The 27,346-nt window shown below is 43.9% G+C and overlaps 1 long non-coding RNA gene across 1 annotated transcript in view; it reads right to left on the bottom strand.

Moving 5' to 3' along the window:
- LOC134734570 (uncharacterized) overlaps nucleotides 1-27,346 on the bottom strand; it is a 247,910-nt gene that overhangs the window by 86,755 nt on the left and 133,809 nt on the right. The window contains exons 2-3 of the long non-coding RNA XR_010117671.1: nucleotides 24,675-24,824; nucleotides 2,705-2,795 (exon numbers count right to left, since the gene is read on the bottom strand). This is a non-coding gene — a long non-coding RNA (uncharacterized lncRNA). The remainder of the gene's footprint in view (nucleotides 1-2,704; nucleotides 2,796-24,674; nucleotides 24,825-27,346) is intronic.

Raw genomic sequence — 27,346 nt, 5'->3', positions numbered from 1 at the left:
CTACTTTAAAGTTCATATGGAACCAAAATAGAGCCCGCATCGCCAAGTCAATCCTAAGCCAAAAGAACAAAGCTGGAGGCATCACGCTACCTGACTTTAAACTATACTACAAGGCTACAGTAACCAAAACAGCATGGTACTGGTACCACAACAGAGACATAGATCAATGGAACAGAACATAGCCCTCAGAAATGATGCCGCATATCTACAACTATCTGATCTTTGACAAACCTGACAAAAACAAGAAATGGGGAAAGGATTCCCTATTTAATAAATGGTGCTGGGAAAACTGGCTAGCCATATGTAGAAAGCTGAAACTGGATCCCTTCCTTACACCTTATACAAAAATTAATTCAAGATGGATTAAAGACTTATATGTTAGACCTAAAACCATTAAAATCCTACAAGAAAACCTAGGCAATACCATTCAGGACATAGGCGTGGGCAAGGACTTCATGTCTAAAACACCAAAAGCAATGGCAACAAAAGCCAAAATTGACAAATGGGGTCCCATTAAACTAAAGAGCTTCTGCACAGCAAAAGAAACTACCATCAGAGTGAACAGGCAACCTACAGAATGGGAGAAAATTTTTGCAACCTACTCATCTGACAAAGAGCAAATATCCAGAATCTACAATGAACTCAAACACATTTACAAGAAAAAAACAACCCCATCAAAAAGTGGGCAAAGGACATGAACAGACACTTCTCAAAAGAAGACATTTATGCAGCCAAAAAACACATGAAGAAATGCTCCTCATCACTGGCCATCAGAGAAATGCAAATCAAAACCACAGTGAGATACCATCTCACACCAGTTAGAATGGCCATCATTAAAAAATCAGGAAACAACAGGTGCTAGAGAGGATGTGGAGAAATAGGAACACTTTTACACTGTTGGTGGGACTGTAAACTAGTTCAACCATTGTGGAAGTCAGTGTGGCGATTCCTCAGGGATCTCGAACTAGAAATACCATTTGACCCAGCCATCCCATTACTGGGTATATACCCAAAGGACTATAAATCATGCTGCTATAAAGACACATGCACACATATGTTTATTGCGGCACTATTCACAATAGCAAAGAGTTGGAACCAACCCAAATGTCCAACAACGATAGACTGGATTAAGAAAATGTGGCACATATACACCATGGAATACTATGCAGCCATAAAAAATGATGAGTTCGTGTCCTTTGTAGGGACATGGATGAAACTGGAAAACCTCATTCTCAGTAAACTATCACAAGGACAAAAAACCAAACACCGCATGTTCTCACTCATAGGTGGGAATTGAACAATGAGAACTCATGGACACAGGAAGGGGAACATCACACTCCAGGGACTGTTGTGGGGTGGGGGGAGGGGGGAGGGACAGCATTAGGAGATACACCTAATGCTAAATGACGAGTTAATGGGTGCAGGAAATCAACATGGCACATGGATACATATGTAACAAACCTGCACATTGTGCACATGTACCCTAAAACCCTAAAGTATAATAAAAAAAAAAAAGAAGTCCCTTCATCCTTTGCCCTCTGCTGACTACCCCCAAGCCTCATCTTTCACATGGCCCCTCGCTCTACTGCAACCAGACAAGACCTTGCTGTTGTATAGGAATTGTAGAGGGGTCCCACAAAGCCTTAAAACTGCTCACAGACCACTGGAGAAGACAGAAATGTGACAGGCAAATATACAACTTTATGGGAATAGAGATAAGGTACCTAACTTAGCCTGGGTTCAATGAAGACTTCCCGTGGGGAACATAAGGCAAAGCAGGAAGATAAGTGTAGAAAGAGTGATCCTGGCAGGATTTACAGCACTGGGGAGAGGCGGGGAATTGTGAGCAGGCATGGAAGAGAGTGGTCACAAAATAAATATTTGTGCAATGAATACATGGGTGAATAACCACACAAGTTTTACACATTATGGGCTTTGGAATTTAAAAGCCTTGATTCCTGTCTCCTCCTAATTACTCACTGAGAAACCTCAAACAACTTATTTAACCACTCTGAACCTCAGTTTTCTCATTTGGAAAATGGGGCTAATGAAAATATCTGATATGAAACAATGGATGCAAAAATATTCCGTAAGCTGCAAAACCCTGTTCAAATGTTAGCTTTCATTCATTTATTTATTCAAAGAATAGTTTTGAGTTCCTACTGTATTCCAGGTCATGCGCTGGGAATTTGTCCTGGAAATGGGAACTAGATGGGGACTCTGTTTCCAAGTAGAGAGGAGAAACGTTTAGGAGAGGAGGCAAGGAGACAAGGAGAGGAGAGAAGTTTAGCTCATAATGAGATATGTTGCCATAATCACAATCTGGGAGCTGAGAGAGCTCAGTGAATGTTTCACCAAGAAGGTAAAATTTGTATAAGTGTGCCCTGATGGCTGAGGGTGGGTGTGTCAAGTGAAGGAGGGGTCCAAGTAGAGAGACAACATATGAAGACACAGGGGGTAAAAAAAATGGTGTATTTAGACCACGGGGATTGGTCTGGATGGCATAGTGTATGTGGGATGGTGGTAGGATGTGAAAAGATATGAGAAAGTTTTTTGAGGTCAAATCATAGAGAGGAAATTTGAATATTTTTCTATAGGTATTGGGGACCCTTTTGGGCATGAGAGTTGCAGTGGCACTGAGATGACAGGAATAAGTGAGCAAACCCTGTTTGAGGTCTAGGAAGAAGAGTTGTGGTAACAGTACCTTAAGAACTGGAGAAACTTCTGGACCTTCACTGCCAATGCACAACGATCACCGCCACCAAGCTTCAGCAATCTCTCCCTTGGACAGCTACCTGCTGTGAAAATACTTGCTCAGTATGGTTCCTCTTGAAAATGTTTTTCCTACGTTATGACTTTCATTACACATTTCCCAATGAGCTTTGTTTGGTTATTTTACTTGTGTTTCTATTGACAGGGCATAGGATGAAACACCTTCTAATTACCTCTGAATATCTTTACTGGTTATCTATGGCTGCGTAACAAACCATCCAAAACTTAGTGGCTTAACACATCCATTTACAGAGCTCATGATTCTGTAGGTTTGTATTTGGGCTATCCTCAGGCGGGCAGTTCCACTGCTGATCTTGACTGGGCTCATTCACTTGCCTGTGTATAGTTTTGGGTCCGTTGGGAAGCTCTGCTTTGGAGATAGGCTGGCTATCAACTCTGTGGTTATGGGTATCAACCGAGCCATGTGTTTTTTATCATCTAGGAGGGTAGCCTCAGCTTGATCACATGATGGTAGTCTCGGTATTCCAAGAAGAGCAAGAGAGGCACCTGCGAGGCCTCTTGAACTAGGCTTATAACTCACCCAGTGTCATTTATTTTATTGGCCAAAGCAAGTCACAAAACCAGCCTGAAATGCACTCCACCTCATGATGGGAGAATTTGCAAAGTGCTGTGGCAATTTTCCCAATATACTTCAAGGTGTAAACTTTCTTCCATTAATCCTGGCATACTCAAGGAGGAAAGAATGGAAAACATTCCAAAGAAAGTTTTTGTTATTGTTGTTATTTTCTATAACCATAACAAATACTGGAAGCATGGTGAATTTCCTATTGTTTACACATTATCATTATTATTTATTGAGCACCTCCTATGTGCCAGAGACCAGTCAAATAACAATGAAAAAGATATACACAGTACTTGTTCCCATGGGGCTTACAGTCTAATAGAGAAAATATATTAAACAAGTAATTCCAATAACTTGATAAGTATTATGTCTAAAAATTTTATAGCTTTATGAATGTTTCCTTTATGTTTTTGTCTTTGGAGTCCTGAGTTTTAAAGACTTCTCTGGATTAAATAAATATTAATTTCTATAAAAGGGCTTTTGAAAGTTGCACCCCTAGCAGGAAGCTCTTTTACCTTGGGATGCCCAGTGAGCAAACCTGGGCCCAGCCAGAAATTTAAGACCAAAGGAGAGAAACCCCAATTCATCTCCAGACCCAAGTTTTCACCCTTTCTGGAAAAAACCAATACTGTGCTCTTTTCACATTGTGTCCTCACTCCAGGTGATCACCCTTCTACAGAGGTTAAAGGCCCTACTCCATCAGCTTAGGCCTGATATTGACACCCCAATTCCAGGCTGTTTTCTGTTGCCCAAGTTCCTGTTTGGCCCCTACCACAGGTGCTTTAATGTACAACCTGATGGATATTTAGAGCTCTCAGAAGAATTTGACTGGACTTCATTCCAGTATATACATACATACATACATACATAGTGATAGACAGATAGATAGATAGATAGATGATAGATAGATAGATAGATAGATAGATAATAGTTTTCTTTTTTCTTTTTTCCATTTAACATTGTATATGGAATCCTGCCCTATGATGTTAAACAAACCCATCCTGGGGGATATATCATGGATAAATGTATATTAAAATATCCTAAAAGAGAAGCTGTTTGTCCAAGCATCTCTCCTTGGAGGGCCTCTCTACCCCATCCACCCATTGCAACTGGGTCAGCTCAGCACTGGGCATAGGGGTAAGCCCCACTCTCTCTTACTCACTCCCTCCACTTTTCTGGGCATTGGGTTAATATTTCCTTGAATCACAGTGGTAAGATATGAGACATAGATTTGGGCATTGGTGGCCTGCTGTAGTGTGGGGAAGTGCAATCCTAATGAGCTAGGGGAAAGGCACATGCCCAGCAGCCCAGCTCAGCTCCCTGGGGTTCTTGGTGCTAGGCATTGGAATGAAAACCTCAGTTTAGAGTAAAGCGTGTCTGGTTGCTCCAGTTGATTTGCTAGTCCCCACCCTGTGCAGTAATATCCTTAGAAACATTGAGAGGAGAAAGGGAGGAAAGGGAGGCTTCACCATAATGAGATTCAGCTGGTCTTGGGTCCCTCAATCATAGCACCATGTAGTAGCAAACTGGTCTTACAAATATTTCCAACATTCAGCATGGAATGCTGTAGGAGGGAAGCCCACTTCATTCATTTATTTGTTCAATAAATATTGTCTGTTATGTGTGGAGCTCTTCTAGATTCTGCGGTTGCAACAGTAACTAAAACAGACCTAAATCTATGCCCTCCGAGAGTTTGCATTCTGGTGGGGGGCTGAACATAAAGTGTGTAAGAAGAAAAACAAGGGAAGCAATAAGCAATGTCTTGGGTAGTAGCTTTAGATTGGGTGGTCAAAGAAGGCCTCATGGAGAAAGTGACATCTGAGCAAAAACTTGGAGAAAGTGAAGGAGGGAAGAGTGCAGGAAAGCAACACAAAAATAAACAGCAGAAATGAAGAAGGGAGCAGAGGTATACCACATGTGAGCCCAGAGAAGAACACCTAAGCCTATTTAAGGAAGCTTCCCAGGGAGATGATTGCTGAGAGGGGACTTCAGGGATGAGTGGAAATTTGGCCAGCAGACACAGGCAGAAGGGCATTCTAGCAGAGAAAAAATGTGTGTGCAAAAATACAGTGAAGCCATGAAACATGTCTCAGCTGTGAACCATGAAACCCAGACCCAGAGGGGCTCAGCAACTCAGTCAAGGCCACTCAGTAATAACAATAAAACAAACTAATATTAACAATGATGTGTACAATCAACACTTGGTGAGCCCTTATTGTATGTCAGACCCCATGAAATCCTTTCTTTATGTTGACTGCCTTAATTCTCACAACAACCCCACGAAGTACTGTGCGCAATCCCGTTTTGCTAAAGAAGTTGAGAACTCACCCAAGTTTACACAGCTTTTAAGTGCTAGAGCCAAGCTTTGGTGCCAGTAGGCTGGTTTCAAAAGCCACACACTGGGACCCAGGACTGCATCCTTCTCCACCAGGCTGCTTCACTGACTTCTAAAGTTCCTTTAGTCCAGCCCCCCACCTTTGGACTAGTAAGAGAAGAATGGCCTCCTTTGACACACTAGGCCCCTGAGGCCCAGGAGATAAGAGCCCAGTCAAGGTCACACAGGTAATGATAAAGACCATTTCCATATTCCAGAGAATGTGACCATCTGGGGATCCACCTCACAGGAGACTTTCTTTTCTTTAAAGATGAAGCTCCTAGAGTTCATCCAGTCCAGTATTTCTCAGTCTTTTCTTAACACCACAAATATACTATGTACCTGTTTATGTAATACACATTTATTGTTTTACACATTAAAATAAGAGTACACTCTTTCCACCCTCCCAAGAACCAGTTTTTATCCTCTTGAGGGCAACATCACCCGCTTTGAGAATGCATGATCTAATCTAGCCCTGTCATTTTATAGTTGAAGAGACTGATGCCAGAGAGGTGAAGGGAATGCCTCAAGGTCACTTAACTCAGACCAAATAGAATCAAGAGCAGATCCCAGGGCTACTGACTCCTCCACTCCACACTGCCTCAAGCATAATCATGGAAGCCTTGCTACCCCTTCCCCTAATCTAACACTCTCTGCCTTTCCTTCTGCATCTAAGGGCTCCATCCAAATTCAGACCTCCAACTTTCTAAGAGTAAGATGGTCAGCAACTAAGGAGCCAGGTACCTCCTAGACACCCCGGGTTAACAGTCAGGGACCAGCCCATCAGGAGATCCAAAGGGGCACCTGGGCTTCCTTCAAAGAAGGCTAGCATGAAGGGACAAGCATTGCTCAGCCTAGGTCTTCACCATTGGGCCAACAGAGATCACACTGACAGCTTCCTTAGAGGTTCAGCTCCATCACCTTTTCCAAATGCAAGACAAGCATAAAACTACTTCAGCAATGGAAAAAAAAATAACTTGGAAATAATTAAACAGCAAGGCAGCCACCCATAATGATATTCTGCAGCACACTTTGGGGACAGTTTGCTGCAAAAGCGCCCGAGCACTCCGGTTGTTTAATTAACATTGAAACGGCAGTTCCACAAGAGCTAAAAACCCTGTTAATTTATGTGTCTCTTAATGATGCTCATTTAAATACTGTCAACTTTCCGTTGGTTTAATATTCATGATTTTGCGTCATTAAAACACAATGATCTGCTTGGGGTGAAGGGGGAGACTTTCTTAAACACCCAGAAACACAAACTGTCTGAAGACAACAATTTCTAACCCTCCCCGCAAAAGTTCAGCCCCTTAGAGAAGTTGTAAACCTGCTGGAGTGCTTTCAGAGCTGCGGACTATGCAAGAGGTTGAGTGTAGTTTTATCATTTACTGCCCACTCACCTTTAAAACCAAGCTGGGCCTGATCTCATTGTCAGCAGATACAGAGCTGGGGAGCTCAGCTGGCAAATGCAGGCACTTGATATGCACTAAGAGACTAGGCTCCACACCCAAGGGTGTTCAGAAGTATTTTAATCATGTCTAGGAGACACGAGTTACCCTGAAATATATTTCTGACAGAGAGGGACATTTAGGGCTGGTCAGGGTAAGATACTAATGAGGGGAGGAGGCATAGGGCTCAGAAGGGGGTGGGAATACCCTTATAGGGAACATGTAGGAAGTCAATGCAAGGCCCAAACAGGAGCTACACACACCATGCAAACTATGGTGAGCCCACACAGATAACCCACAGACTCAACACCCACAAGTACTGACAGAGACACAAGCCGACTCTCTGTCAGAGCATGGCCAGTAAGAATTCTGTCAATCCAATTCAGGATTACTGAACTCTGACTACAGTCCACACACTATGATGGTTTCTGAAGATTCCAACCTGATCAAGTGGGGAAGACAAACAAGTGAACAGGCAATGACCAAGAGAAGAGAAAAGAGCCAGGGCAGATGATAGTGGGAGGATGTGGGAAGCTATTTAGAGGAAGGGGCACAAAGGTGGGAAGTGGGATGGCATCAGAACAACACGCTGGCATGTGAAAGACACATTCTAAATGTTAGTCCCACCCTCTTCTCAAGCTCTCTCTCTCTCTGCAGAACCACTTCACAACACTGGATCCTGCTTTCACTGAGCTCAAAACCAAGTCCCAGGGTAAGTCAAATATCAGCAGCTCCTTATTTATACATCCTTCCCAGACAGACCATGATAAGTGCCATGGGAGTTGACTGGAACAGAGGTCAGAGCACCGACCTCAACTCTACCTAGAGCAGGGTTCCACTTACTACTCATATGACCCTGGGCAAAATCAGTTAATAAGTAAATGTCTGAGTTTCTTCTTTGCAAAATTGAGATAATAGCACCCAATGTTATTTGTATTAAAAATATCTGTTAATAGGCGTGTCTTCTCCACTAGAATGTGAGCTATAATATCTGATTTATCTCCATATTTTTAAGGTATGGCACATAGCAGGGACCAGAGGTATGCTGAACTGAACTGAACAGCTGACCTCACAGGGATGCCTTAATGAATTAATAAAATGAAAGATATAAAGAGCACTTAGTAGGTGCTCAACAAATTACTTTCGGCAAGGGAGAGGATTAAGGCAGGCTTCGAGAAGTTTGAATTTAAAGTAGACCTTAAAGGGTAGTGTAATGTGAGCCAAAGAGAAAAATTTCTTAAGTTGAAAGAACAGAGTACACAAAGAACCAGGCCAGGAAAGCCCAACCCCACCTGTCTCCCTCTCCCCACACCTGGTTCCACCTATTTACCTCCTGCTGATCATACCACTCTCTTTCACAACTTCTTTTCTGTCCTCAGAATATTATATTCTCCCTCAATCACCCAGCTAACTCCTATTGGGCTTCAAGAACTGGTTCAGGAGTCACGTGTTCCATGAAGCCTCCCTGCCCTCCTTTAGGTTCCCTTTCTGGGATCCTGAAACTTCTCTGTCTCAGCCGCAGCACACCATGTTGTCATCACTGCTATATGCCTGTCTCCCAACTTGGAAGACAAGGTCTGGTTCTGAATCATCACTGCAGGCCAATGCCCAGCACAGAGCCTGACACAGAAAAGTTTTTGTCTTATAGATGGTATGATGGTTAATTTTGTATATCAGCTTGACTGGGCCAAAGGTGCCCAGATTAAATATTATTTCTAGGCATTTGTGTGAGAATGTTTTTGGATGAGATTAGCATTTGAATCATTAGACTCAGCAAAGTAGACTGCTCTCATCAATGTGGGTGGGCCTCATCCAATCCACTGAGAGCCTAAATAGAATGAAAAGCAGAAAAGGGAAGATTCATCCCCTTCCTGCCTGCATGTCTGTGCTAGGACATCAGTCATCTCCTGCCTTTGGACTGAGATTTACATAATGGCTCCCCTGGTTCTCAGGCCTTTGGACTTGGACCAGAATCACACCACTGGCATTCTTGAGTCTTCAGTTTGCAGAGACAGATCATGGGGCTTCTCAGTTTCCATAACTGCATGATGATTCCTTATTTTGTGTGTGTATATGTGTGCCTGTGTATTCCACTGGTTCTGGATTCACTGGAGACCCTGACTAGTACAGAAGACAAGCAAACAGTCTGGGTTTGAACAGCAATTCAAGAACATCGCCCTCTGTACACTGTACACAGACAGCTGTCTGTAGTGGCCACCTGGGCCAAGTCACAAAGGCCTGGGCCAAGCCAGCTTTTTCCTCTTCCTTCCTCCACCCACCATCCAGTCATCATGCACCAGAAGGTCCATTAGTCTAATAAGATTCTATTCCAGTCTGGATGTGGTGGCTCATGCCTGTAATCCCAACACTGTGGGAGGCTGAGGTGGGAGGATCACTTGAGCTCAGGAGTTTGAAACCAGCCAGGGCAACATAGCAAGACTGCATCTCTAATGAAAAAAAAAAAAATTAAAATTATCATATGGGCATGGTGGCACGTGCCTGAAGTCCCAGCTGTTCAGGAGGCTGAAGTGGGAGGATTGGTTTAGCCCAGGAGATCGAGGCTGCAGTGCCGTGACTGCATCACAGTACTCTAGCCTGGGCGACAGAGTGAGACATTGCCTCAAAAAAAAGAAAAAAAAAGATTCCATTCCATCCGTCCCTCCATCTCTCTGTCTCTTGATCCCTATTCCCACTGCCCCCTACTCAGTCCCCACCAACTCTCTAGCCTTTTTATTACTTGCCTTGGGTTGCCACTCTCTCCTGCAATCCATTCTTTATGCCTAACCAAAGAAATTGAGCTAACAATCAGCTCTTCCTCAGAGGAGATATAACAACCTGACCTGGAAGGCCCTCCAGATACCAGCACTGCCAACCCCTCTGCCGGTCCAGCCTCATCTCTCCACCCTGATGGCTCCAGCCATTCCCTCTCTCATCTCCAAACCTCCCACCTGCTATTTCCTCCACCTGGAAAATACTTTCTCCTCCTCACTCTCCTTTCCCAGATCACTTCTTTTCAGCTTTCAAGTCTCAGGTGCCAGTGTCACCTTCTCTAGAAAGCCTTTCCTGACCCTCCTCAGGCTGAGTTAGGCCCCCTTCTGCCTTCACTGAGTCTCTCCCTTAGACAATGGGCATTTGTCAGATAAGAGGGAAGGTGCTCGGGTAGTCAAAGATAACATTATGGGGAGGGAGAGAGTCTCCAGTAGGGCTTCTCTTTTCTGGTTTATGTTACTCTTGGGGCAGCTCTAAGAAGGTCTCCCCCACCAGCACATCTGTGGGGACTTGGCCAGAGTGGGTGAAGCTGCTGGAGCAACAGCAGTTTCCTCCTGACCTTCTGCCTCTGCATGTTCCCCTGACTCACTGATGGAAAACTTCCACCCTTCTGGGCCTCTTCCTTATTTCATCACTTTAATAAATTAAGAACAGATTGAAAAGCAGAAAACATTGTCTCCCGGGCCCCAGCACCCACATTCCAACTCAATGACAGGATTTGTTTTTGGGACTGGCCAGACGCAGAAGCAACTGAGATGCAGCAGAAAGAGTGAGAGAAAGAGTTGAGATCAAGAGACCAGAGAAAGTAATTCCTATCCCAGCTCAGTCACTGACCAGTGGCCTCAGGCAAATCCATTCACCTCCCTGAGCCTCCCCATCTCTCCTTATCTGGAAAGTGGGTGGTAACAATGACACATGCTTCACAGGGTGATGGGAGCATGTCAAATGAAGTAGAGGATATAAAACTGCTATGTAAATTGTCAAGTCCTAGACCACGTGAGAAATAGATTATTTCTATTCTACCAATTCTCTTGGTCAGAGATGACATGGCATCAGGCCCTCCCTCCCTTCTAATAGCTTAGCTTTGGAACTTTGAACAAAAACTCTTGTATTCCTTGAGGTCAGATCTTCATTCTCCCACTCCTTGTAGCAACTAACACTGGAAAGAGGGACTCTGTGGATCTTCAGTTATAAATGCAACAGTTGTCATTGTTGTTGGTGGTGGTGTTGCTGCTGCTGCTGCTGCTGCTGTTTTCAGTTGACAGCCAGAGTGCTCTTTTGGAAAAAAAAAAAAAAGTATAGGTCTGGGTGCGAGCTGTGAGACATAGTTTTGTTCCTGGCTGCACCACTTGATTTCTTGCCAATTACATCACTTCTGTGGCTTGCAGTTTCAGTTTCTCCATGTATAAAATGAGGGCAGAGGGGCAATGAGTTAATCATCCTTATCTTGGTAACCTCATAGGGTGGCAATTCAGATCGAATTAGACCTTTTATAAGCTGTAAAGTTCTATAAAAATATAAACTGTTGTTAAAAGAATATTAATCATTCAATTATTGTAATAGTTACTAAATAGTGATGATGAGGAAAAATATCTTAGCTAGATGATAATGTCTCCTCTTCTTCAGGGGAGAGAATTGCACAACCTCTTTTGCTCAGCCCTTCTGAGTTCCCCACAATTTACAATATTGGAAGTCCTTCCTTTCTCTAACCCAATTATCTCATGCTTTAGGTTAAGCCAGTCTCATTTTCTGCTCATAGTTGGAAAGGAGAATAAGGTCACCATATTCTTTAAGACAACTTTCACCCAATTTAAGGCCATTCATAAGTCACACTTCCTTCTGACATGCTATCTGAAGACAGCATGTTGAAGGAAAGAGATGAATTCTGTTTTGGAAAGGTGACTTAGAGCTGCATGTAGAACTTTCAACAGGGATGCACAATAGACTAGCTGGAAATAAAGTCAGGAGTTCAAGAGAGTGCTCTGTGCTGAAAATAGTCGTTCAGGAAGCCTCAGAATAAAAGTGGCAGCTGAATAGCTTCAGTCTCATTAAACTACTCTCTATTTCCTGGCCAAGCCATTCACTTTCATGCCTTCCTGCCTTTGCTCCACTGTTCTTTCTGCCTAGAATGTCCTTTCTCCCTTATCAACTCTGAAATCCTATGCATCACCTCCAGAGAGGATCTAACATTGCTAAAGTTTTCACTCACCCCACAGCAAAGTATTGCAAGGTATCTTCTATGTTTCTATGTTTGCTTTACTAGCTCTTTCCTACTTAGTCCTCACAACACCACTATCAGATAAGTATCATTTTTCTCACTTTACAGATGAGAAACTAACTCATCCATCTAAAGCTACACAGCTAGTTAGTGGCAGAACTAGGATTCAAACCCAGATCTTCAGATAACAGTTAGTCCAAAGATTTCAGTGCAACAAGATTCTGCCAATTACTCCAACAGCAAGAGATGTATGATGGAAAAGGACTAGCTTCCAATTCTGAAGTCAAATTCAGATATCAGCCTTATCTGGGCTGGGCGCAGTGGCTCACACCTTTAATTCTAGCACTTTGGGAGGCTGAGGCAGGTGGATCACCTGAGGTCAGGAGTTCAAGACCAGCCTGGACAACGTGGTGAAACCCTCTCTCTACTAAAAACACAAAAATTAGCCAGGCATGGCAGCGCATGCCTGTAATCCCAGTTCCTCGGAAGGCTGAGGCAGAATCGTTGAACCCAGGAGGCAGAGGTTGCAGTGAGCTGAGATTGTGCCACAGCACTCCAGCCTGGGCGACAGAGCGAGACTCTATTTCAAAAAAAAAAAAAAATAGATATCAGCCTTGCCTGAATTTTGGACAGAGTCACTCTGGCTTGGGATTGAGTTGACCAGGTAAATCAGCTGGTGAGCAGCCAGGGCTCTCCTTTGAGGTTGGCCTCCCTTGGAGCTCTCCGTGGTACTGACACAACTTCCATCTGCCAGCCCTGAAAGCTTGATGCATTCGCTCCATAGCAACTGCGTGGGTTTGTCAGGGACAGGACCATGGCCATTTCCCAAACATATCCCCCATCTCCAAACTTTAATCTTGTTTATTCCTATGCCAGATACTGCTCCTTCTTGTACCTGGTGAATTTCTCATCATACTTCAAGACTTGGCTCCCATTGGCTTCCCAATATGAAGAAATCTTCTTTGGCTTTCTCAGAAAGAGTTCTTAGCTACCTACCATGTGTCAGGCACAGTGGTGATGACTTCCACAGGCAATACCACTTATTACATACCAACATACTATATAATTTATTATTTATGATGTTCATTATTTATTGTCTCTGGGGAGCCCTTCTGGAAGTGCCTGCATTAGGAAGAATCCTAAACAATATGATAGAAATTTTGGACTCTGTTTTAAAAATTATAAGTAGCAGGATAATCAGGGACAAATTCCAGGACTTAGGATCTTGGCCTCTTTATTGCTGTCCTCCACTCTATCAAACCTTACTGTAACCGGCCCTGGGAAACCCACACCATCAAGACTTAGGTATATGAGCATACTTTATTTAAAAGATCCTCATTTCCTGCCTCTTTTTGAACTTCCACTTGTAGGCAAGGTGGTAACAAGGGTAGGGTTTGCCTTCTCATGTAAAACAACCCCACTACCCCTGGAAAAAAAACAGACAAAATATATAAAACAATGGTTTTTAAAACAGTGGATATGAAGCAAAAATAGTTTGTATTGTTTCTCAAAGAACAATAGTCATCTCTGAGAAACAAGCAAGGTGGGCCCTACCATTGCCCCCAACTTACTGCTTGAGAATTTCCATGCCTCAGCACATGGAGGGAGGATCTGGTGGACTCCCTGAATAGTAGCTTCAGAGCTGAGAGTCCCAGGAGAGCAAAATTACTAGAGTTCACAGGAAAGAGTACTGGAGAGAAAGACAGCACTGCACAAAGAGAGAATTCTAGAAATCTCTGAAGGTTTCCCACTGAACAATGAGTGCATATGTGTGAAGAAACTACACGAGGCCAGGGAAAGACCCGTTAGAGTCCAGTACTCACACAGGATCAGAAACAGTATCTGTTCCTACCAGCCAACTTGAAAAAAAAATCATAATTCACAGGGCATTGGGTAGAGCACTCAGAAGAGTCTTCTCTTAGTTACGGGGAATAATTTGCTCTAGATCACAAGCTGCTCTGATCCTGCCTAACAAATCTTAAAATAAAGACACAAAAGGATCAAAATGTTTTCAAGTAACTTCACTGCATCCCAGAACAAATCTCAAGAATACTTAAGGAAATATAAAAATAGCCAGCCCCAAACAAGGTAAAATTCACAATGTCTGGAATTCAGTCAAAAACTACAAAGCATGTAAACATGCAGAAGAATAGGACCCACATTGAGAAGACGCACAGTCAATTGGAACTGACACAGATATTAGAATTAGGAAATATAGACAATAAATAGTTATTATGACTGTATTCTCTCTGTTGAAAAAATTAAGTAGAGTCACGGAAGACATAAAAAAGGATTGAAATTAAACTTCCAGAAGTGAAAACTGCAATGTCTGAGATGAAAAATTCAATGGAGTAAATTAAAGACAGATTAGACCTTGCAAAAAAAAAGTAAAGTTGAAAAAAATCGAAACTATTCAAAATGAGACACAGGAAAAAAAGAAGAAATTTTAAAATGAAAAGAACATCAGCGATCTACAAGACAACCTCAAGAAACTTAATATATATATAATGGCAGTCCCTGAAGGAGTAGACATGCAGAAAAATTATTTGAAGAAATAATGGCTGCAAATTTTTCCAACTTTGATGAGAACTATAAACTCATAGATCCAAGAAGCTCAATGAACCCCAAACATAAGAAAAATTAAGAAAATTACACCAAGGCACATCATAATCCAATTTCTCAAAACCTGTAATAAAAGAAAAATCTTAAAAGCAATCATAGAGAAAAGAAATGTTATAAAAAGAGAAACAAAGATAAGGTGAAAAAGGAGTTCTAAAGAGAAATAATGAAGCCAGGAGACAATGGAGCAGCATCTTCAAAGTATAAAAAGAAATCTGTCAACCTAGAATCTTATACCCAGTGAAAATACCTTTCAAAGGTGAAGACAAAATAACTCTTTTTCTGACATATAAAAGCCAAAATAATTCACCACCAGCAGACTAGCGCTAGAAAAAATATTGAAGGAAGTCCTTCAGTCAGAAGAAAAATGAAACCAAATGGAAATATAAATCCTCACAATGGAATGAAGAATACCAGATTTATAAGATTTTAAAAATATGATTTAAATCTCTTTAAAGGATAGTTGATTGTTTAAATGAAAATAATAACAATGTATTATGAAGTTTACAAGTAAAATGTATGACTAAATTAGCATAAAGGCAAGGAGGAAAAAAGGGAGGTATATTATTTTAAGGTTTTATACTACATGTGAAGTGCTGCAACAACACTTGAAAGCAGACTGCAATGTTAAAGATGTATATTATAAACCCTAAGGTAGCCATTGAAATTACATATCAAGGAGCTGATAAGACAACAAAGGAAATAAAATAGAGTCACTTAAAAAACTATCTGAAAGATACTGCCCAAAAAATGATAGACTGAAACCCAACCACATCAATAATTACATTAAATGTAAATGGCTTCCGTCTCCCTTAGCCTGTTGAAATGAACATCTGAAAAGTACTCATCCCTCATTATCTGGATTCAGCCCTCAAAGCCATCCTCTGAGATAGATAGATCACAAGTTATTGTCTCCTACCACAGATTAGGAAACTAAAACCACCTGAGGGAAAGTGACTTGCTCAGGTCAACAGTAAATTAGCAAATGAATCCTCAGTCTTCCCAATCCTAAGAAGAAGCTGCTTCAACCAAGCCCTGAAACAGACTCTTCCCTTCAGAAACTCATTTATTCCCACCTACTTCTACTCTTCCTCTCTCTCTCTCTATCTCCCACCACCCCCTGCCCCCCCCCACACCACCACACCGCCTCCCGCCCCCTGCCCGTCTCAAAAGAAAAAATACAATTTGGCATGAATTAATGATAAGCCTGCTTGGCCAATTACCAGAGCTAAGTGCTCTCCCGCTGGGAGTGGCTCCCACAAAGCACTAAGTGATGTTGGACTAGCTAAGGGGCCCCGCCCAGCCAGGCCTAAGGCCCTCCTGGGTCCAGGCTTAGAGGAAGCAGCTTTCCAATTAGCTCTTGCCAGACAGACTGGCTTCTCTGCATAGCAAATTGGGTTACAGAGCTCTCCTCCAGCTGGTCTCCTTGTCTGGTCCCCTCCACCCCAGCAAAGAGGATGCTAATCAACTGTAGGCCAAGCCTGCAGATTTCAAGCACCATGGAGAGAGGTACGTGCAGACCCAGACCCTGTCCCAATAAGGTGGCATTCCATAAGCCAGTAGATATGCCCTATACCAGTCAGACAATGGCCTCAGAGCCCTGAAATCCAGGCTCTTGAGCTAGTCACAGAAAGCAGTGCCTAAAGGAAAGAAGCTGAAGTCCTACACTTTCAGCCTGCCCATAGCTATCTCCTGCTCCCACCTCCCACCCCCACAATAAGGCAGTGTTAGGGCTGACCCCTTGCCGTCAGGCCGGGTTTTCTTTTTCTAATTTCCTTCTCCTCTAGCAATTCAAAGATAGCCCAGCTTGCTCTTTAAACCTGGAGAGAAGTGCTGAGGAAAGGGGAGCCAGGGACCTCAACGTGAAGCGTCCTGGACCCTGCATCCCCTCTTTCTGGGCCAGCCTGAGTTCTAGCGCAGAGCTGGCATCCACTGTCCCCATGTCTCCAATATAAGGGCCTGGCCTGCTCTGCCACTCCCCCTAGTGGGCATTGACACCTGACAGCACTGAACTTTCCCCCACAGAGAGTAAAAACACAGCACTTCACAGTTTACAAAATAATTTCAGAGACATTGTTTCACTTGATCCTCACAATTACTCTACTAGGTATGATGAGCAAGGCTTGTAATTCCCATTTAAGAGGTCAGGAAATGAATTTAGACAGGTGAAGAGAGAACTCAGAACCAGTTTGAAGCAGAGCTGGTCCTGAAGCTCAGGCCTCTCTCCAACCCACTGTTGCACTGGGGAGTGTTCTCAGGTCCCCTTCATGGACAGTGTACCACTATTTGACTCAGAGCAATAGGGAAGGGTCTTAGCACAATTTACCCACATATCCATCCAACCATTCACCCATGCAGCACATACTTGTGAGCAGCTACCGCGATCAAGGTACTAGGGACACCAAAGTGAATTAAACCAAGTGTCTGCCTTCAGGGAGCCCACAGACTTGTGGGGAAAATAAACAGATAATGACAACACAGTGTGAACAGTATAATGATGGAGGTGCCCCCAGAGACTGGGAGGTGCTCAGGGCAGGCTCCTGGCCCAGAAGAGAGTGACACCTGAGCCAAGAAGAACAAGTAGGAATTCACTAAGCAAAGACAGAAGCATGGGCAGATGGAGAATATCCCAGGCAGAAGGAACTATAAAGAAAAGTGAAATCACAAGATGCCTTCAGGAAACTTTTCAGTAGTGCTGTAGCCTGGAGGATGAGGGGGCATAGAGGCATGGCATGGGGCTGAGATGTGGCAGGGCCAGACCATAAGCATTCATGCCTGCCCAGCTGTTCAGGTCAAGGCTTTGCCAGGATGAGCTCTCTGCAAGGTGCTGGCTGCAATCCCACAGCTAGCCAGGTTTATGGCCAAATGTTCTCATATCAGCCAGGGGGCTGAGCAGAGACAGGGCCTCTGGGGAGTGAGCAGCTGTTGATGCTGGAAAGTGTCTGCCAAGAGAATTCAGCTGAGAACACCTCCCATTCCCAACAGGTCAAAGAGCCCTGTTGCTCCTCCCTAGTGGAAGCCCTGAGATCACACTGTCATTCATAATTCACTCAACAAACACTCATTGGGCCTCTGCTTGTGCCAGGCTCTGAGCTAAGCTCTGGGGACACGAAAATAAAAAGGCATGGTCTCTGCCCTTGAGGAATGCACGGTCCTGGAGTGGAAGAAGAACAGACTTGGAAGTTATTGCAGTACAGTGAGAGATGGGCACAGAAGGGGAGCAGAAAATCCTTTATGGGAGCCAAAAAGGAGCGGGTGTTGAGCTGAGTTTTAGAGAATGGGTTAGAGTCTGTCGTGTAGGAAAGGGCATTCTAGAAAGTAGGAAGAGTGTATGAAGCATAAGCCATAAAGGGGCACTGAGGCACAGGAGAAGTGGCTGTGTGTTGGGGTAGATTGGGGGAGATCAGACCAAAAGAAACTGGTTTTTACAGGCTGAGCAGGGATGTTCTCCTAAGGTCAGGTTTGGGTTTTATAAAGATGACTGGCAAAAAGAGTGACTGAAGCTGGGGGCTGAAGCAGAAGGATTAGGTCTCAGAAGCACTAAGACAGAGTTGACAGGGCCAGGGGACTAACTGACTGACTATGTGAGGACAGACATTCATTTGTATCTTGCTTTTTAAAATTGCCATGCTTAGCTAAGTGAACCTCTTCTGCAACGCAAATGTGAGGATTCAATAAGCTAAGGTAAGTGAAAGCCCATTGTACAGACCCCCACCCCTACGCCCATTAGGTACAGAGTCAACATTCAATAAGGCTCTGCTATAGCTGACTCTCTACATGATGCAGTGAATGAGTAATGAACGAACAAATGAATGAGAAAATTGATGGCCTGTGGGTCCCCCAGCAGGCAGTATCAGAACCACACAAGTCTCTATGCCCCACCAGAAGTTCTCTGAAAAGAAGGCCAGCTTAGTGGTGTGTGTTTCTCAGAGACACCCTCAGGGAAAGTCAATCTCAGCAGCTGCCTAGGGGCTTGAGGTCCAGCTGACTCTCCTTGGAGGATCTGGCCTTCATTCTTTTGGTAGATGTAAGGCAGTGGAGGAGTGATATGTCTGTGCCTGACTCTGGGAAGCCCTCATATCTGGGATACAGGTTTGGGCCTGGCTATACCAGCCTCACTGTGCAAATATCAATAAGACAGAAGACAACATGTGAGAAACAGAATAAAGCTCAGGGTAGTAATTGACACCATCTAGTCACCTACTATGCAGAGGCCTCCTGCTAGGTACATTATGTCTATTATCTCATTAAATATAGCAATCCTGGAAAAAGGAGGATTTATCCATAGTTACTGATTAGGAAACTGAAGCATAGAGAGATGTAGCTTTTCCTAGGTCATACAACAATATTCTGGACCAAGTCCATCAATTTATCTATACTTGAAGCAACACATTACAGAAAGTTGGAAACAAAGTAAAAGAACTTACAATTTCATCATCCCAACACAGCAACTATTATTTTGCTTATCTCCTGCATGTTTGGTACATACTTGAGATTTTATTATTCATACAATTTGGTATGAATTTTATTATTCATACAATTTACTTTTCTCCTTATTTAACATTATATCATAAGCATTCTTTCAGATTACTATGTTGCCTTCAGAACCATTATTTTTCATGGCTACAGACTGTCAAATTGAGTGTAAACACCGGATTTTATTCAACCATTTCCAATGGCTAGGTACTTAAACTGCTTCCAATCATTTGATATCATAAATAATCAATCTTTTCTTTTATTTAGAATTGTCTTATTTTGGAAAGATTGTTTCCTTAAAGGAGACGCCCAGAAACAGAAATACTAGGACAAAGGGTATGAACATTTTTAAGTTTTTTGATACTTGCTACCAAATACCTTTCTTGTGGGGCCTTTCTCCTTCTCCCCCATGTCTGGATGCCTGATTTACCTCTCCCTCTCTCTGGTCCCCCTGGCAGAGGCACAACACCCCCCGGACCCTGTCTCCTCATCTATGAGATGGAGTGAATGACCGTCCTCTGCCAACCTCATAGGCTGGAGAAAAAGTGAGTCAAGACCCTATGACAGGCAATACCACAGAATGGTTAAACAGCATAATGTTGGTACCAGACTACCTAGGTTTGCAGCCCTGATCTCCTACTCCAGAAGCTGTGTAACCTTGGGCAGGTTACTTAACTTCTCTGTACCTCAATATCCTTATCTGAAAAACAAGAGTGATGAAAGTAATAGCAACTTTTTAGGGTTGTGGATGAGGCTTTAAAGAACTATTTTATGCAGAAATCATGTAAGGAGAGCTGTGGTTATTATAAAGGTGATGTCTGATGTGGAAGGCAGCACTAGCAAAAAAAGCTTCAGCATTCCTTCCCACAGGGGCTGCCCCGAGGGAAGGGGGCAAGAGCCAGGTGCCTAACAGGCTTTTTGTAGAAACAGCTGATCTAGCTCTAATGGTAATGACCATTACTCCCTCCCTGCAGCCTCCACAGTGCAGGGTCTCAGTCTCTCTTGACACGCCCCCCACCCACCCACCCACCACCACCTCCGCCCTCTGGCTGCTGTGGCCAGATCTTATCCCTTTTTCATCAGGCTGCCTAACTGACCGGAAAATGCAAACGCATCCCTAAACGCATGCAACTGCTCCCCATCCCCCAGCACTCTCTCCCTTTCCGGGAAGCCAGGCCCCAGCGCCAGCCTGACAAGCAGCACTTAATTCTTTATTGAAAACCATTAACTGGAGTTCAGTTCCCTGAGCCCCAGTTTCAAATTACTCACAGGAAACGCCAGACCAGGAGAGTGGCTTTCAAGGGCAGAGCCATCTCCTTTAACAGACTGGTTCCAGGACCCTGGCTATGAGGACTTTTTTATTTTGAGAGGCAATAACAACAAGGACACAGAAACAGCAGCAATAGCTTCAACCCCTACCACGCATAAGAGCTGACAAAGCACCCTCCTCTTCCTCTCTTATTAACAATAGCCCAGTGCAGCAGGTCTGGCAGGAAGTAGTGCCACTCCCTGATAGATGAGAAAACTGATGGCCTCGGGGTCACACAGGCAGGCAGAAATTGAACTGGGCTCCAGATCCCCCTGCCAGTGAGCCCACGACCCCGGCCCTTCACAGACTTCACAGACCACCCACAGTGGGGCCTAAACTGTGGTAGGCATAGCAGGGGAGACAGGTGAAAAAGATGCGACACCTGCCTTGAGAAGCTACCTGATTGGGAGAGGGACGATGAAAAAGAGTCCTAGACTAGAGCCTCAGAAACCCTAGTTCTATCCTGGGTCTGCCACTAACTGCCTGGCACACTGTAGGTATTAATTATCATTGATGGCACAGGCAGGAAGGAATAAGGCCAGGAGAAAATGGACAAGAGGAGTGAGGGAACAGAAAAACAAATGTGTCCTTGGTCACCTCTATCAATATTTCTAGCCAACCTAAAAGAAACTCTATTCAGTCATTCATTTTGAATTGCCTGAGGTCTTGTATGTGCCAAGCACTGAGAAAGTACTTTACAAATATTTCTCATTGAATTCTCCAAATAGCCTTTTGGAATAGGTACCATTACTATAACTATCACCATTGACCAATGAGGAAAGGGAGGCTCAGAGAGTTTAGGTAACTCATTCATGATTACACAGCAGTGTCAAGATTTGAACTCAGGTCAGCCTGGCACCAAGATTCCCATTGCTCATTGTGTTACTATTAATAGTATCATTATGGTTCTATAAACAACTACACAGTGACCCAACAAGAGCAGAGAGAATAACAGGCCTGTGTGGGATGTCAAGGAAGTTTCCTCAGAAGCTGTAGAATCTGAGTTGAAGGATGGGTGAGACTCGGCCAAATTAAAAAGGCAGGGGAGAATGTTCCACACAGGGACAGTAGCATAGGCCAGGGCTAGGAAGTATCAAAAGACACAGCATGTTAAGGCAAGTCAGGAATTGCTGAAACGTCTGAATTAAGCACAGAGAGTACAAAGGTACACTGGCCTCCAGGAGTGTACAGCCCCAGAGAGATGGAAATATGTCAGATGACTTGGTTTTTGAGGTGAACTGGGTAAGAATTTTTATCCAAGAACAAACAGTGTTCTGCTTGTGTATCTCACTCACCTCTTCCATACAGCAGCCCTGAGAAGTAGCTGAACAAGGATGCCCTTGGCTGGGGCAGGCAAAGGGCTCTGGCCTCGGAGTCTAGGGGCCTGTTTCCCAGAGGTTGTGCTACTTACCCCCTCTGAATCTGGGTTTCCCCTTCTCTACAAAGGGGTCACTGAGAGCCACTTCCTAGCACAGTAACTTCCAAGTTACTGTACTTTCCAGTAGCCTGGAAAGAATACATTGGGGTTTATTTTCATTTACTTCCTTTTAAAAATGTGGTCACTGAGGCTCAGAGACTTGCCTGCGGACATCTTCAGAAAATGCTTGATCTGAAATTTGATCTCAAATCTGATGGATTTCTCTGCCATGCTGTCACTTCCACCTACTGAGTCTAGTTTAGCCCTCTGAAGTCTAATACAATAAGCCTGCTTCTCCATCCACAATACTCCCTTGGATGGATGAAGACAACAGCTGTGTCCCCAAATCTCCTCTTTCCAGCCAAACACTCCCAGATTTTCACCCAGTAGGATTTCCCAACCCTCAACAGGGCTTAGTTGCCCTTGAGGAAGAAACAGGAAAGAAGAACGATAGGAGTTGCCTAGTGCCCTGGCCAGGACTGAAGTATCCCCACCCTCAGAACCAGCAGCCAGGCACAGAGAGTATCAGCTGCAGCTAACGCCCCATGGAAAACAGCAGTCACAGCCTGTTTGCCTTCTCCAGTCCACAAACTGCCATGGCCAAGCTGAACACCAGCTTGGAAACCCAAGGGACCTGTCTCCATCCCAAACCTTGTCTCTTCCCTGCCCCAGATGGCCCTTATTTGAGCTGGATCCATTTTCTTGGCCACCTTACTGAATGCGGCACACACTCATTCCAGAAAATGCTGACCTCTGCTCCAAGCCGCCTTGTCGGCAGTTTCCCAGACATAGCTCGACTGTTTATTTATTTATTTTTGTGTTAGCAAAGAGGAGAAAATCACATTGGCCTAAAATGAATACTAATGAAATGCCTTCGTTAGCGTCCTTTGTGATAAGAATGAAAAATCGGATTTCCGCAGAATCACAAGCTATACATTTCTTTTCCCCAACCTTTTTTTTTTTTTTTTTTTTTGCCCTTTCCTCTGACAGAAAGATTAGGGACAGCCTGGAAGGAGAGTAAAATCATTTCATTTAAAATATCTGCATTTTTAAGGGCGCCTTTGTTGCAGAGGGACGTGGCTGTGCAATTTCTCCAAACCCACTTTTCTCAGCCTGTAAAGCAAATGTACCTATTTGTCCTCTGCTGCAACAATGCCAGCTGCATTCAATCAACTGAGAAGCTGCAAGCCATAAACCTTCTTCCCCAGCTAAGGGGGGATGGGGGTGGGGAGAGGGAGCAAGCAAGAAAGGAGGCATGCCATAAAAATTCATCAGAATAATGTAGGGATGAGACGAGCTCCGATCGCGGGCAAGCAATCAACCAATCACTCATCCCGTGGCATTTACAGCACGTCTCATTCCCCTGTTCCTTAAGGACAATTGATTTTTCCTGATTCCATTAGCATAACAGCGTGGAAAATGTCTGCAGTGCAATATTTCTGGAAAGTTCCAACAAGTAGGCTGGGCACTGGAGTGTGACCATCTCCATAAAGCTTCCTCAGGCTCTGCGGCAGACGCTGCCATAGCCGCCACAAAAGGCCCAGAGAGAATGATTCAGTCTTCAAAATTTGGGGGCCAAGGGCACCTCAGGGGTGTCAAAGAAGGTAATTGGCACCGATGTGAAACCTCTTATCTTCTTGTCCCTGAATACAGAAGCACTCTTTTCTGCAAGATGTGATATCATGGGGTGGTAAGAAGCAAGTAAAACCCACCTGGCCTAGGAGTGACTATGTCACACATACTGAGTCCATTTGTAACCTTCTAAATCTCCTGCACTTAGAAGCTGAGGAAAGAATGCTTATTGTGATTATTCCTTTGTGTGTGAACAAGAAGACTGCAGGGGTGGGTGCCCAGGGGCCTTACTCTGCTCTTCTGTCAGCTAGGTCTCCACCACATTGTCCACTGAGATCACATATGCATGAGAAGGGAATGTGAAGCATTTGGAACCATGCAGACCTGGGTTCAAATCCTGCCTCTTCCTTTTATTTGTGTGTTTGGCCATGGGCCACAGGTAATTAACCTCTCTAATCCTCAGTTTCTTGTTATAAAATATGAAGACCTCATTACTTCACAGGTTGTTGGGAGAATTAAATGAGACTATGTAAAAAGCACCTAGCATAGTGCTGATGCATAACAACAGCTCAACAAATCAGATTCTCCTCCTTCCCTGTTTCTCTGCATGTCATTTTCCTGCTGCCCGCCAGCAGTATAATTCCCCCAGTATCAGCTTCTGCTGGTCAAGAAATTGAAACTTTCCAATGCCAAAAGAAAACGTATAAAACACAGAATATTTCCATCTGCTTTTGCAAGCAAGATTAAAACCTGGCTATGCCTTTTTAAATGTGCTTTGGGAGACTTCTTCTTATTCAGTCTCCTGAGTCATTCCCTATCTCTTCTCTCACCCCTCCTCTATTCTCACATTGCACCAGAAATCTCTCTAAAACACATGTGACCTTGTCACACCCCTGCTTAAAACCCCTCAGTAGCTCCTCACTGCCATCTTCTGTCTTCAAGATTCACCTCAGGCTGTGTCTCCTCCAGGAAGGCTTCTTTGACTCTCACTCTCCTTTAGGATCCCACAACCCCTGTGCACATTCTCACACTCTGTGTCCATGTCTTGTCCATCCTAGACTGTGGGCTCCTTATGGGCAGTTTTCTAGTTCCATGTCCCCAGAACCTGTCATCTCACCTTATGTTTAGTAGATGTTCAGTTGATGTTCGTTGAGAAAACCAACTTACAAAGGCAGTGCTGATCTCATCACCAAGGCTCTAGGTTTATTTAGCTCAGTGTTTATGGAAGGCAGTGTGGGTGCTGGCCGTGGTCCTGAATCTGTAGGGCCTGAGGAGAGAAAATGTAATCAAGAAAACTTGAGTGTGGTGAATACAGTCCTCATTCATTCAAATAACCTCCAGACAGATGGCATTTTGTTTGGAAAGTGGAAGGAGGGCAGGGATTCTGGAGACTTCAGTTCCAGTCCTGGCTCTGCTATGAACGCTCTACTCAAGACACAAAACCTTTTTGGATTTCCATTTTTTCATATGTCAAGTGGAAAGAAAACCTGACCCTCCCATGTCACAAGATTGTTCTAAAGATTACAAAAGATGATGTCTGTGAATCTCTTTGTAATCTTTTTTAAAGTGCTTGCCATGGAAGACCTCAAAGGTTCCTCCCAGCCCTTTCAGTGCTCACTGGTTGAGAGTTATCTACACTGACCACCTCCAATTCTTCACCTCCAGCTTGCTCCTCGGTTCACTCCCATGTGGCTTCTGGACTTATCCTGACAAAACAACTCTCAATAATGACCTCATGCTGCTAAACCTATTCTTCAATCCTCATTATACTTGCTCTCCTAGGACTATGTTTTTCACACTCCAGCACTTACCCCAGGATATAAGTATACATTCATTTATGTGCCTGTTTTATTAATACTTTCTCTTTAACTAGACTCCATGAGGACCCAGAGTTCCATGAGTGAACTCCATGAGGCTACAAATCGTGTCTATTTTTGCTTGCCATTGCACTCCCAGGTCCTGGTACAATGATCACAAGAAGCAGCCTCCCCCATGACTTGGAAGGTAGGCAATGTGCCCAGAGCAGGCCTGGCCATGTCCAACACTGGCAGATACCAAAAGAAATCCTGGAACCTCTATGGAAGTCCCAGAGTCAACCTCCCTGTGCTCCACTGCCAAGGCTTCTGCCTGATGTGACTTGGAGCTGCGATGAGGCCTCTGCCTCTTGAGAAATACAGAGAGTACAAGGAGGACTGCATGGTGCCCAGCAGCATAAGCACAAGAGGTGAGTATGTGGGGTAAGATCTGGAGCACCACTGAGCCCAGCTGCCCTGCTGTGTAGAGAAAGAAAACTAAGACCAGAGAAGAAATGTAATCTAAGATCTCACAGTGAGTTGATGTCATTCACAGCCCAGAAAGAGCTAGAGGCAGGAAATGTGATCTCTCAGATCTCCTATGATCCCTGCTCTGGGACACCATGAGCCTTAGGCTGCCCTCTACTATAACACATGTCTGCCTGGGTTGCCATTGTCTGTTCACATGTCCACCTTCTCCTGGAGGACAAGGAGAGTGTCTGCTTAATCTTTGTATTCCCAGGGATAGCCCAATGCATGACACATAGTAGAACTAAATCAATGTTTCTTGACTAGACACTGGATCGCAAAGAGATTAGGAGAGTGGATGCCAAATGGTAAGAAGGCTGACTGGGAGCCAGCTCAGAATCCCTCTTAGCCTGAGACCCACCCACCCCCAAAGCCCAGAAATAAGGAATAGTTAGTCTCAAGCCTGAACATCCCCAAGATCCAGTAATGGGCTCCATGGTGAAGTCCCTAAAATAGATCTGCCACTGAATTCCTGCTGAATTTCCAGGCTGTTCATCCAAGAAAGCCAGTGCCATCCTGCAACCCCCTGGGAAGAAGAGAGCTTTAGAGTTTATGATTTGCCCTTACAGGTAACACAAAGCACAGAACATTATTTGCATTTGGAAGCCAGGGAAACTGAGGTCCTTTCATCCATTCCATAAGGATATAGAAGCAAGGTATATTATTCAGGATTTTCCAGAGAAACAGAACCAATTGATAGATAGATAGATAGATAGATAGATAGATAGATAGATAGATAGAAGATAGATAACAGGGGATTTATTATGAGAATTAGCTCATACGATTATAAAGGCCAGGAAGCCCCACAATATGCTGTCTGCAAGGTAGAGAACCAGCAATGTCAGTGGTATGATTCAGTCAGAGTCTGAAGGTCTCAGAACCAGGAGCTCTTAAGTTCAAATGCAGAAAAAAAAAAGGATGTCCCAGTTCAAGTAGAGAGAGTGAATTTGCCCTTCCTCCACCTTTTTTTTTTCATCCAGGCCCTCAGTGGATTGGATGATGCCTGCCCACACTGATAAGGGAGATATTCTTTATTCCTCTACCGATTCAAATGCTTACATCTTCTGGAAACACCCTCGCAAACACAACAAGAAGTAATGTGTTGCCAGTCATCTGGGTATCCCTCAGCCAGCCAAGTTGACACATAAAATGAACCATCACATAGGGGCTTTGCAGTCAAAACCCACAACTGTGAATTCCAGCTCCTCTACTCACAGCCATACATCCTGAGTCTACAATGTGGATTTGAGTGGATATAGAAGATATTGACTCTACCTTCAAGGAGCTTACAATCTAGTGATGGAAAAAATATGTCTACAAGAATTCTAGTGCCAGGCAGAATGTGATTCTAGCAGGAGGCTCACAGCCTACTGGGAGAAAAACTTAATGGAAAAGTTTCTCATTTGAGTCTTTAAAAATGCACGGGATTTTAATGGCAAAGAAAGGAAAACATTCCTGGTGAAGACAG

The sequence above is a fragment of the Symphalangus syndactylus genome, chromosome 12, assembly GCF_028878055.3.
Source record: "Symphalangus syndactylus isolate Jambi chromosome 12, NHGRI_mSymSyn1-v2.1_pri, whole genome shotgun sequence".
Taxonomy (NCBI): Eukaryota; Metazoa; Chordata; class Mammalia; order Primates; family Hylobatidae; genus Symphalangus; species Symphalangus syndactylus.
This window is presented reverse-complemented; position numbering and strand designations above follow the sequence as displayed.